This window comes from Manis javanica, chromosome 3, assembly GCF_040802235.1.
Source record: "Manis javanica isolate MJ-LG chromosome 3, MJ_LKY, whole genome shotgun sequence".
NCBI lineage: Eukaryota > Metazoa > Chordata > Mammalia > Pholidota > Manidae > Manis > Manis javanica.
The window spans coordinates 152,645,738-152,659,425 of record NC_133158.1 but is presented as its reverse complement, the minus strand read 5'-3'; the positions used below and the strand labels follow the sequence as shown (position 1 = coordinate 152,659,425).

Genomic DNA, 13,688 nt, shown 5'->3' with positions numbered 1-13,688 from the left:
TGAAATGTGGTTAGTTTGAACTGAGATTTGCTGTTAAGTATAAAATATACACTTAACATGGCAGATTTAGTGTAAGAAATTATGTACAAATTTTTTTACATAATTGATTTTACATAATCGAACTGATTATATGTCAAAATTATTTTTTGTTTATATTAAAATTTACTCTACTGATTTCATTTTGCCTTTTCTAATATGACTACTAGAACATTCCAAATTACATATAAGATTTGCACTATATCTCAATGGGCCAACTCTTACATAAACTGGTGCTTTTACTACTTCCCAAACAGTATTAGAACCTTACAATTTTTTTTACTCCTGCTCACATTTTGTTATTCCTACATGCATTTTAAATTTCATATATAAACCTCATACAAATACCATTGCTATTTTTCTATATAGTCACTAGTCACATATGTTTGCCCATATTCTTGTTTACTTCTCCATTGGTCTCCATTCCTTCTGCATTTCCTTATTATTCTGGGATTATTTTTCTTCTGCCTGAAGAACTCACTTTTGTCTTTACTTTAATTTGGGTTTATTGTTGACAAATTTTTCCAGGTTTTGTTTGGAAATAGTTTCTTTCTTTTTCTGTTTTTTACAAATAAGATATCCGAAGACTCATATGTTTTATTTGTTTTTATCTCCATGCATGTGGGTGAAGAAAATGTCGATTAACCTCTCGTGACCTGACAAACTCACAAACATTTATGCATTTTAGAAAACAGTTATGCCAATTTAGATACCATGATGAGGACAACTTATGAAGTTAGCCAATCAATCAGAATTATAAAAACTTCAGAAATGAAAGACTTTTTCTTAATAATATACAATTGCTGAAGTCCAGCTATGCTATAAAATTCCTTTGTTAGAACTCACTTTAACACGGACACTATGATGCGAAATAACAGCTGCTTTTCTTTTGCTACAATGAAAGAGGATATTTCCTTTCTTTTTCTTTAACCTTGCTGGTATTTTGTCACTAATGTTAGGAAGGTGTCCAGTTTCAAGGCTAAATTCTGTCACTTACTAAGTAACACCAGGAAATATCAAAGCTTCCTGAGGTAACAAAAACTGACGACAAGGAAAAAAACAGTCAAGTATTATTACCAGAAAAATACGGAACATATAATTAGATTAGAAATATGACTTATTCAGGGCCAATAAAACAATAAAGCAGATAAGTGCAATGAATAATGAGAATAAGCCTGCTGTCAGTGATCGTGAAAAAGTTTTCTTTTCAGAGTGTGTTTACCTCTTTGTGCATATAGCTTCTGTAACTACCGTTGATGTCTCACCAAGCTGACCTTGATGATTTCCTTGTAGAAAGATGCAAAATATCTGGGTCCTTGATAACACCACTGAAGTGCTTAATCAACCAAGTATGAAAGCTGCCCAACCTATTAGACAGAATAAAGATGAAATAAAAGATGTCCTTGTTCCGTAAAGTTGACTTGAGGGTCTTCTGTTATTAGCCCAAATATCCAATGAAACATTATAAGGGAAAGGGAAAACAAAAATAAGGAAACCCAGTGAAACTATTCACAAAGAGAATGAGATAACATGGGAATACATCAAGCCCCATTTTTCCCTGAGGATGGTTCAGTGTGCACTGAGGTGATTTAAAGGTATAGATGATTGAACTAAAATGATAGCAATTCCCTGGGAAGGCAAAAAGAGTCAACATACATTCAAGTCCCATTCTATATCTTGTTTTAAAGCATTTGTTTTAGTAAGGCAAATAGTTGAGGGAATTTATTTTAATAGTGTTAATATAGAAAAACCCATGACTTACGGGCATTCATTCATTCATTCGCCATCCATGAAATGCCTTTATGTCCTACACACTAAGGTTGTATAAAGATGAATGAAACATGATTCCTCCATTCAAGTTGCCCCAGACCTATGTGCAGGCTGCGATTCAGGTCAGAATTTTCTCCTGAGGCACAACCAGAGAATTCACCTCTGAAAGTCACACTTTTGCTGTGGCAGCACTGGATTACCATCATCTTGTTTTAGGAACTGATATGGAAGTTTGGATTCTTGTTGAAAAGTTTAAGTTTTGGTCTGGATTGAACTAAGGTGATGCTTTACTTCCTTAAAGAAAGTAGCTGATTTTCTCTACTTGCAGTGCTTGAAAGGTTAATTTGTTTTCTGGACATCAACTTAGATTTTCTAGTTTTTATTGCTCATATAGGATTATGGATTTGATTTCAAACTGAGACTTTCTGAATTATTTTTCTTGTTAACATTTGCCAAAATTCCTGTGGCAGCATTTTGGCCAGAACAAATTCAAGCTTTAAAGACATAAGGTTAAAAGTCCCAGAAAACAGTAAGTGAATTATAGTGTGGGGTGAAATAGAGAAATAGTTAATGTAAACTAAGTTTTCAGATTCTGTAAGTGAGGATTTGGGGCTTCCTACCCTCTCAGATATTCTCAGTGCTTTAATTTGATGCATGTGTTAGTAACAATGAAGGGAACTCATCTGAGTATATAAAATTGTGTTCTAGGATTTTTTAATTCACTTCTATGTATGTCCACCCTGATAGTCTGGTCCCCACTCTCCAGGAAAATGTCACTGGGGAATACTGAGACAAGGGTACACAGACAAATCTCCTGTGTCCTCTCTCTCCTGCAGCCAGTAACCACTTTGTCAGGTTCTCCCCATGTCTCAGTTCCACATGTTTCCTGCCACTGCTGGTACTTGCTCTTCAAATATATATTTTTTCCCTTTAGCAATAGCTCTCTGTCCTCTTGGTCATTTATATGCTCTTCAGAGAATCTTTTATTTCATTAAATCATGAAATGCATATACACAAATGTTTCTGTATAATTGCAGGCATACTCAGTTAGGAATTGTAATTATAAGATTATAGCTGAGTTTCTGATATGGACTACAAGTTCAGGTTAATTAGGCCTTACTATGAATTAAGAAAATCACCCATGACTTCAGTACATTTTTACTGAGGACCTACCTGCACTGTTTTATAGTTAGGAATGTGGTGAGGAAGATAAACTGCCAGCCCTCATGGGTCTATCCTAGTGAGGGACAGACCAACTATAAGCAGATAAAACAAAGGAATATATACAATACTGCCAGGTAAGTGCAATGGAGAAATAACAAAGTAGGGTAAGGGGAGAGAGAGTGCTAGGAATAAAAACACGCAAAATGAAACCAATGCAGAAGTATGAGTTTCCTTAATGATTTTTACATTATTGTTATTTCTCAATTTTATTATAATTTCTTCCTACCAGTAATACTGGGAACACAAGATGCAGGAATCATAAAAAAGTTTTCATTTAAGTTCTACCTATAGTTACGTAAATAAATTAATTACAAAGAAATGACACATACATTTAATGTATTTTCTTTGGAAAGCCAGAGATAATCAAAAAGACTTTTTTGTTAGATTTTATTCAATAAAGTTTTGTGGAAAATGCAGGGAGCTCTTGCTATTTTGGCTTTCATAGAGTTGGAGAATATTTAAAAGCTGGAAGAGTCCTGGTTTCCACACATGGAAGCCAATGGAAATGGTGTTAGAAGCATATTCTCTTCCCACAGCCCTTCCGAGAAAGGCAATGAAGTTAGGTTTTATTTAATGCAGATGTGCTGCCATTAATTTTCTGTCTGAAGATGTGCTAGACAGTGACCTTCATGCAGACATACACAGGTGTATGATATATAATATGTTCAACCCAGCTGACCACAGAACACTTGTGCTGCATTTGGAAGTGGCAGGGATGCAGAGGAAATCTGTAGTAAGCCCTTGCATTGTAAAGATCTCCATTGCTCTTTTGGCCAATTAAGAAGGACTTGCAACCACATTTGTCTGCAACTTCAGGCAGTGCTGTGTGCTCTCTTATTATTTTCACCATCTCTGAAATATTACAGAATGTTTTACCTTTCATGCCAGTTGGAAAAAGGTTTTTGATGAAAAAACCACTGTCTAAGCCGAGGCCAAAAGCGAAGCAAATGAACTATAAAGGACTTTGCATGGTGATCTGAACTTTTGTTCCTAAAAACCTGACCTTAGTTATTAATTTATCCATTCATGTAAAGGAAGAGTTTTCTTTTCTAATCATGGCTAGGAGTGTATGGTTTTAGAAATCATGGTGCACTTTTATAAAATGTCCTTAATGGTGGCCAATTTTTTCCCTTTGAAAGACATTTTTATTTTATTTTTTAGAAACAGCCAAAAATTATTGGAAGCTGACTCGGGGAAAGAGGAAGGATGTTCAGGTTGGGTAATTTTCCCCCCCACTTTTATAAAAACCAGAAGAGTTTATAAAATAAACAGCTGACTTTCTTGTGTGGGTGAGGGTATGGTGACCAGAGAAGAGGCCCTGAAATATTTCAAGCAATGTGAGCATTATTGGAATAGTCCCTGAGTGAAACCTTTGAAAGATGACAGTAAGTGGAGTCCAAACATTTTGATATACATCAAAATCACACCTCAAGTAAAAGAAGATAAAATGGAATAAGATAAGTTTCGCATGGCTCCACAGGAAAACACACGAGAAGGGAGGCAATATTCCTGACCATAGTGTTAGCATGGCAGAGTTGGCTTGGATTTTGTTCTTGAAGAATGGGTAAGATTCAGATGCTTACAAAAGGAAGAGTATTCCCTACTCAGCCATAAGAAGAGGGAATATCCTACCATTTGCAGCAACATGGATGGAGCTGGAGAGTATTATGCTCAGTGAAATAAGCCAGGCAGAGAAAGAGAAATACCAAATGATTTCACTCATCTGAGGAGTATAAGAACAAAGGAAAAACTGAAGGAACAAAACAGCAGCGGAATTACAGAATCCAAAAATGGACTAACAGGTACCAAAGGGAAAGGAACTGGGGAGGATGGGTGGGCAGGGAGGGATAAGGGGGGGGAAGAAGAAAGGGGGTATTAAGATTAGCATGCATAGAGGGGGGAGGGAGAAAGGGGAGGGAGGGCTGTACAACACAGAGAGGACAAGTAGTGATTCTACAACATTTTGCTATGCTGATGGACAGTGACTGTAATGTGGTTTTTAGGGGGGACTTGGTATAGGGGAGAGCATAGTAAACATAGTATTCTTCATGTAAGTGTAGATTAAAGATTTAAAAAAAAGGAAAAAAAAAGAAAGAAAGAAAGAAAAGGGGGATTACTCCTTGATAGTATAAAACTATTGGTAAATCAAAGATTAATGCATGCTTTGAATATCCTTAATTTTGATCACTTAAAGGGTGTCAGATGATTTGCTATGGAGGTACTCTTTTCTGATAATATTCCTTTCTCTTAATAAAAAAAGAAAAAAAAGCAGTTCCTGTGTGCTGACCTCCAATGAGTTCTACACAGTGGTATAGAGGGCATGTCAAAGTGTGAGCAAAGGGTCTGTTTGTTTTTATGCAGAAGATCAAGGCCTAGCTTGGCTACCCAGAAAATGAACTAAGATACGATATGAGGAGGAGCTTCCGGCATCAGCACTCTCTGGAGGACTCGTGCTGGGGGATAATTATCAAAAAGCCTCCACAGGATTCCAGGCAATGCTGAGGTTGGGGCTGTGTCCATCCCACCATTTCCTGGACTTGCCACTGGAATGAGGAGGGAAATGTCTAGGCTAGCATGTGCATACAGTGAGACAACGAATTTGACCGGATCTGTACTGTTGGAACTCAACCAGGAGTTGGGAGGGGTGCAAGTTGTAGCGCTCCAAAATCTTATGACTATAGACTATCTACAGTTAAAAGAACATATGGGATGTGAACAGATCCCAGAAATGGGTTGCTTTAATTTGTCTGATTTCTCTCAGACTGTTCAAGTACAGTTGGACAATATCCATCATATCATAGACAAATTTTCACAAATGCCTAGGGTGCCTAACTGGTTTTCTTGGGTTCATTGGAGATGGCTGGTAATTATAGATTTGCTTAGTTTGTGTCACCATATTCCTATTATGTTAGTATGTGTGCGCAAGTTAGTTAGTAGTTTAAAACCTATACATGCTTAAGGTACTCTACAAGAAGATACGTCAAAGAAATAATCAATCCTCCCATGTTTTCTTCCATATGCTACCTCTATAGCTTTTCTTCTTCCTTCCTAATTACAACCCTTAAATAGAATTCGTGCCTCATATCAAATTTACCGAGCATCATAATTCCTCCAGGTGGTAAAGATACCTCGAGACAAGTGCTGGGCATAGAAGCCACAGGGCATAAATCTGCAAAGAAGTGAAAAGCTAACCTTTTCAAACAATATGGCTTTTCTCTCACTTACCAACTTTACATTTCCCTGTGTGGCCCCGGAAGATGACTGGTTAGCCAGAGACGGGTAAGATTCCTCAAGGGAGGAACAACCTAAGACAGGCACAGTCGCAGGGGGGCCATCAGGTGAGAAATTGGGGAACAACAGTGGTGAAGCTTAGAACCTCACCGCCCCCTGTTTTGAGAGAAAGCTTCTGCATCCGAGGATGTTCTATTGCCCTTGTCTAGCTCGGATTAGCACATAGTCTACAGGCACACACATGATCATCTACAATTGCTCTCTTACAACACTAAACTATGTTTTCTACCTTTATCTTGCATCTACCTACCACTTCAGCATTTTATTAAAAATAAAAATAATAATAATAATAATAATAATAAAGGGAGAAATGTGGGATCCACATATAAATCAAGTATAAAAATCAAACGAATATTCTTATTTGACCTGATTGTTTATAGTTCATAATGCGTGATCAAAACCGAAAGTTTCTGTGATGAATGCCCTTGTACTGTTCATCATGTAAGAACTTATTCACTATGTAAGAATTTGTTCACCATGTAAGAACTTGTTCGTTATGCTTCAGAAGATTGGAGACTGACGAGAATTAGGCTTGAGATAGATTAATGATAGCGCATTGAGCATTGACCCCCCTATACATGCTTCAGAAGATTGGAGACTGATGAGAATTAGGCTTGAGATGGATTAATGATTGTGCATTGAGCATTGACTCTCCTATACAGAATTTTATTGTTGTTAACAACCATTTGATCAATAAATATGAGAGATGCCCTCTCAAAAAAAAAACAACCCTTTGGCACGTGCATTCATGCAAACTGAGTCTGAACTTCCAGTACAGAGGAAGGCGTGCAGGAAGACTGCAGGCCAGGCATCTGTGACCCAGATAAGTTAAAGAGAGTGTTGGGCCAACACTGGGCCTAATTTCAATTTCATGAGTCAAGATTTTATTACTTCCAATCTTCTTTTGATTATTTTTTCCAAAGAAATCTGAGAGACAGCTGACTATTTATGTTTATGAGATGGGCATGGATTGACTCTTGTTAATCAGGGTAGTATGCAACTGTAATTTGTGCACACAGTACTTATCAGGGTAGAGAATGATACTGAGATAACTTTTCATGAGGGCAAGAATTTTGCCTCAGAAATTGTATTCATAATTAATGGCTCTCAATAAGTGGGATACACTGTGTTTAAAAAAATCTCAACACTTTGTTTTTCTGTAAGAGATCAATGTCTTATAAGATTGACATATTTTAAGAACATAGAGTGCCTTATATTGTTTGGAAAAATGTTGTAATCACTGAATTCATATTCAGACTAAAATGAACTCTGATAAATTTTCATTCACTCAAAAAAAAAAGGAAGAGTATTCCATCCTACAAATGGAGACAGAATCAGGGAAATGTAAGATACATCAGTGAGATAGGGAGTGGATCGATTTGAAGGACAGAATGTTTTCATTAGAAAAGAAATAGGCAATGGGTGTCATTAGGAATATTGAGGTTAAATTTGGATTTGAATGCTAGACTCTCAGGGCGTTCTGATTTATATTATGGTCAATGGAGAGTCACTGTAGGTTTCTGGGAAGAGTCACAGTATAGAGAAAATAGGACATTAGGAACATTCATTTGGTAGCAGAATGGAATGCAGAGGGAGGGGACTGGAGGCAGGGAGGCCAGTGTGGGCTCTACTGGTAGAGGTGATGTGACGTGATAATCTGCTCTGGGTTGGTCATCATGTGCTGTTGACTGGGAAAACATGAAAACACACATTTCTCACCCCAAAGGTGTCAGAATATTTAACTAAAACAAAAATATATATTGGAATAATGCACCAGCAAATATACAGTAGTTTAGTAAATTTTCTTGTAATTTACTTATGCAGTGGGAACACATTATTTCCTCTGTCAGGCAATCACAACAGAGATTTAATAAATCTGAATGTCTCAGTATGCCCCGAATATTCTTTGTAAAAAATGATTAAAAGTTTCATGTATTTTACTATTGAAATTCATTTTTATCAGATACTAAACATGGCTCCTTAACTAGTATTTATTTCCAGTTGCAAGGCATGCTCAAAGCTGTGAAGGAAAAAAGAGGAACCATAGTAGAAATTGCCTTTAGAGTTAAGTATCTAGAAGGCATGGTGACCTACACCTGGGTAAGGAGAATACAAGGGTGAAGGTGCTAAGTTCCAGCTAGAGATAAGATGCTAAATAGGTGAGAGGGATCATATTTTGCTATTTAAGGAAGGCTTGTTGGGAAAATGGCACTTAAGCTTGGCCTGGAAGAATGTATAAGAAGCCATAAAGGTCTGGAGAGATGAAGAATTTTGCAATGCATTTTTCTTTTTTATAAATTTTTTGATGAAATATGCAAAAATTCTGGAAATATCTTGGCAGAAAAAAACTCTTTGTTTTTTTTTTGGCTTGTACACTTTATCTATTTCCTTACATTGAGAGTCTTACTTTAAGATAGTCATTTTAGTAAATTTTTAATATAGTTTGTGAAGGGTCCCCACCAGTAAGATGGCAAACTTCCGGCTTCTCTTCGGGGTCCTCAGTTCCCGCCGGCGCCACCTGAAGCCCAATCACCTCTCGCCCCCCTCCCAATCCCAGCACCTAGCCAACAGCCACCAGCCCCGTAGAAGTGACACCTCAATCAATTCATGCCCCCTCCTATATAACCCAGCACCTTTCCCTAATAAAGCAGAACTCTCCGGTGAATTGCTGCTATGTGTCGCTCCTTTCCTTTCATTGGTGCTGAAACCCGGGAGACGGGACACCCCAACTGGGCCCTGTCTTCCCCCGACACCAGCAGCAGCTTGCCCTCGTCCTCTTTTTCCGGCGCTGGCTCATCACACTCACCACTCCTCTCTGGCCTTTAGGTAAGTTTTCCCCCCGGAGTGGGCCACTCTTCCCCGAGCTATCACAGTGCCATTGACCGTGATCGTCCGGCAAGGCCCTGATGCTCGGGGATGAGGAGGGAACTCTCCCCACCTCAGGCCTTCACAGCTGCGGCAGACCCTCAGGCCCCTCCTCCGACAGCCATAAATCCCCGCCTCAAGCCCTTACGGCTGCGGCGGACCCTCAGGCCCCTCCTCCGACAGTCATAAATGCATTCACCGTCCCTTCCATCAGTGCTGAAACTTTTTAAGCAAAATTTCCCTGGGGTGGGCCACTCTTCTCTGAGCTATCGCAGTGCCATTGACCGTGATCATCCAGCAAAGCCCTGACGCTCGGGGATGAGGAGGGAACTCTCCCCGCCTCAGGCCTTCACGGCTGCGGCCGACTCTCAGGCACCCCCCTCCAACAGCCATAAACGAGGTGACTCCTTTTGGATGAGAACGCTCCCTTTCCCCCCCTCCTCCTTCTGCTCCATCCGCCGAAAAAGCCTAGCACTAGGTACCTCGAGACTCCGGCACTCTGCCTTCTTAGGGAAGTCTGGGTGACGACCCACACTTCCCAAGAAATTCCGACTCGTATACGAGTTTCCGCAGACCACCAAGGATCATTGGGGACGCCCTTTGTCTCCTTGTGGTCTGCTTCCAGTCCGAGGATCTCCGTTCGTCTTCCCCTGTTTGTCTCCTTCTCTGTCCTTTAGCCATGGGAGCCTCCTCATCCCTCCCTGAAAGTTCACCTCTTGAATGCCTGCTTAAGCATCTGGCTACCTTCTCCCTGATGCCTGATATAAAACCAAAACTTCTCCGTAAATATTGCTCCCAAGATTGGCCGACATACCCCCTAGACAATAAAAACCAATGGCCTGCAGGGGGAACTCTTGATCCTAACATCACTCGCGATCTTTTTAACTACTGCCAGCGCCTGAAAAAATGGAAGGAGATTCCCTATATCGAAGTTTTCCGCCTCCTCCTCTCCCCGCCCCCTCCCAAGTTCTCCTAGCCTGCAAGACGCCACCCCCGCAGAAGCCTCCTGTTCACTCCCTTCCCCTTCTTCTCCTACAACAGCCCTTCTCCCTTCCTCCCCAACCATCTCCTCCCCCATCTCACCTCCTCCACCTTCATTCCCTGCAGATTAAGCCTGAGCCTTTCAGCCCCCCTTTAACTAGGTCCTAGGGGCCTCCTCCATCTTTGCCCTCATCACCTGTTTCTCCCCTGTTAGGGACCGCCTTTGTCTTCTCACATGTTTGTAGAGAGAATGGGAAAGCACCTCCCCCCATGTCTGAACGCAGCATGGGAAAGCACAAGCTAGAGAACAACTGGTGCAGTCCTTAGAAGTTATCTGTCCACAAAAACATATCTTGCCAAGACTCCTCACTCTGAAAATAGGGAGACCTTGAAGATGTGTAGAAACACCGCCCCTGCTTCTAGCTATGCCCTTCCCCCACTTGCCGATGTGGCAGGAATAGAAAACAACGCATTCCATAAGCAATTAACTGGAGCCCTGCTGTAGCTCAGTAGAGCATGGGACTCTTAACCTCAGAGTCATGAGTTCAAGCCCAACTAAAGCAGCAGAGGCAAGCAGCTGGGCTGCTAGCTGGCGACATGTGGGTCCGATTCTATCTTTCTTTATTTTCTTTGCCCCCCTTCTGCACTTCAGGACCTGCTCGACTAGGCACGGCTAGACCGCGTCACTCCCCCACAGACTGAGCCAGAACCCTTCAGTCCCCCTCAGACTCAGTCCCGAGAGCCTCCCAAAATTATCGCCCCCCTCCGGGAGGTAGCAAGATCCGAAGGCATCGTGTGCATTCACGTCCCTTTCTCCTTAAGAGATTTAGCCTAACTAGAGAAACGCCTAAGTTCCTTTTCCACTGATCCCATGACATACATCAGGGAGTTTCAATAGACCCTCCAGTCTTACAGCCTCACACATCATGACATTTTCATGCTCCTGGCCAATACTCTCCTCCCTGAAGAGCGTAGACGAGTTTAGGACTTCGTCCAAATGCAGGCTACTGAAACCCACAGGACTGACCCCACCTATCCCTCTGGCCCCACTGCTGTCCCCAAACAAGACCCACACTGAAATTATAACACCGCCATGAGTCTCCGCTCTCGAGATATTTTTGCCTCCTGCTTAATAGCAGGTCTGAAAAAGGGCAGCTTGTAAAGTAGTCAATTTTCAAAAGCTCCAAGACATAATTCAAAAGAGAGATGAAATCCCCTCCGAGTTCTTAGACAGACTCACTCAAGCCCTATTACAGTATACCAGCCTGGACCCAGAAACACCTGAAGGAAGACATGTCCTTATGACATACTTCCTAGCTCAAGGCTACCCCAACATTAAAGCTAAACTCAAAAAGTTAGAACAGGGCCCCGCTACCACCCACAGACTGAGATCCTAACAGTGGCCTTTAAAGTCTTCCATAAGCGGGAGGAGGAGAAAGAATGCCGTAAACAAAAGGCTGATCAGGCCAACTTCCAAATGTTGGCCCAGCTGATAAAACCACAACCTGGGCGCCCCTCTACAGACAAGCCCCCCCCCAAGAGCTTGTTTCAAGTGCAGAAAAGAGGGACATTGGTCAAGGGCGTGCCCCTCCCCCAGATCTCCAACCACCCCATGCCCCAGATGCCACAAAAAGGGCCACTGGGGGTCTGATTGCCCAACCACCCGAAGGGGAGGCTGGACGAACAACCCCCATCCTAAGCCCGCCGTAGTGGGGATGGCAGAAGAAGATTGATGGGGCCTGGGGGCTTCTCGCCCGACCATTTCCATCACCAAACAGGAGCCCAGGGTTACTTTAACAGTAGACGGTCGCCCCATCTCCTTCCTCCTAGATACAAGAGCCACCTTCTCAGTCTTGTGAGAATACCGGGGCCCTACCACGCCAGCCATTACTCCTATAGTCAGAGTAGGAGGTAAACAGATTTTCCCATTAAACCCCCCACCCACCCTTTTATGCACAATCCAAGACAATCCCATACCTTTCTCCCACTCCTTCCTGGTTATGCCCCAGTGTCCCATCCCTTTACTAGGACGAGACATCCTTTCCCTCCTCCATGTTTCCATAACTATATCCACTCCCACAGCCCCCAGTACTCCCTTTCTGATGGCCCTCATAGCCGACAACCCCCCTCTACCCAATGAAAGCTCCGGTTCTGCCCTCATACACCCTGTAAATCCCAAAGTTTGGGACATTATAAGCCCCTCCGTGGCCCTATGTCCCCCTGCCTCTATCAAATTATGTGACCCCTCTCAGTATATCTGTCAGGCCCAATACCCCCTAACCACTTCAGCCCTCATAGGCCTCCAACCCATCATTCAAGCAGACCCACTCACTCCCCATTTAATACCCCCATATTAGCTGTTAAAAAAACCAACGGATCTTTCCGCCTTGTCCAAGACCTTTGCCTCATCAACATAGCCATTGTCCCTATCCATCCCTTAGTTCCAAATCCATACAGCCTCAGCATCCCACTTCTCAGTCCTAGATCTCAAAGACATACCCCCATATTAGCTGTTAAAAAAACCAACGGATCTTTCCGCCTTGTCCAAGACCTTTGCCTCATCAACATAGCCATTGTCCCTATCCATCCCTTAGTTCCAAATCCATACAGCCTCAGCATCCCACTTCTCAGTCCTAGATCTCAAAGACCCATTTTTCTATCCCTCTAGACCCCTGCTCCCAAGATTTTTTTCATCTTCACCTGGACGGACCCATACACAAGACATTCTAAACAACTCACTTGGTCAGTTTTGCCACAAAGCTTCCAAGATAGTCCCCATATTTTTAGACAGGTCCTAGCTCAGGACCTCAAACAGTTTCATCATGATCACTCCAAGTCCACCTTATTATAATACATAGACAATCTTCTACTCTGCAGTCTCTCGTGGGAACAGTCTCAACTTGACACTGCCTCCCTACTTAACCTTCTAGCTTCCAGAAGTTACCGAGTATCCCCCGTCAAAGCTCAAATCTCTTCCCCTCCTATCACTTACCTCAGATTCCTTCTATCTCAACAAAGAAAGTCCATTACCTTAGAACCTTAGACAGAAAATGGCTCCTCTCTGACCTGCCCATTCCCAAAACCAAGACAAAAATCCTTTCCTTTCTAGGCCGTTTCTAAGCCTAGCTAGATATTTTAGAACGTAGATCCCTAACTTCTCCCTGCACCCTGTTGGCAAGACCCCTGTACAACCTCAGCAAGAGCCCCCCTAAAAAACCATATCCTCCTCACCCCGACACTCCTTCATTAAGCTCCGTCAAGCCCTTGTAGAAGCCCCAGCTCTCCATCTTCCTGATTTGTCGAAGCCCTTCTCATTATACATTCATGAGAGGTCCAGTCAAGCTCTAGGAGTCCTAGGCCAATATGCTTTGCCCCAGTAGCTTATATCTCCAAGCAATTAGACCCCACAGTTCAGGGATGGGCCCCCTGCCTACGAGCATTAGCCGCTAGACAGCTCTTGCAGAAAGAAGCTCATAAACTGACATTCAGAGCGCCCCTTACCATTCTGTCCCACATCACCT

The 13,688-nt window shown here is 42.0% G+C and overlaps 1 long non-coding RNA gene across 4 annotated transcripts in view; it reads left to right on the top strand.

Annotated features, from left to right (window-relative positions):
• LOC118970490 (uncharacterized) overlaps positions 1-13,688 on the top strand; it is a 200,721-nt gene that overhangs the window by 67,966 nt on the left and 119,067 nt on the right. For 3 of the 4 annotated variants that reach the window (XR_012129443.1, XR_012129440.1, XR_012129441.1), the window contains exon 3: positions 4,192-4,832. The exons of the other annotated variant lie outside the window; for it this stretch is intronic. This is a non-coding gene — a long non-coding RNA (uncharacterized lncRNA). The remainder of the gene's footprint in view (positions 1-4,191; positions 4,833-13,688) is intronic. 4 annotated transcript variants of the gene reach the window in all.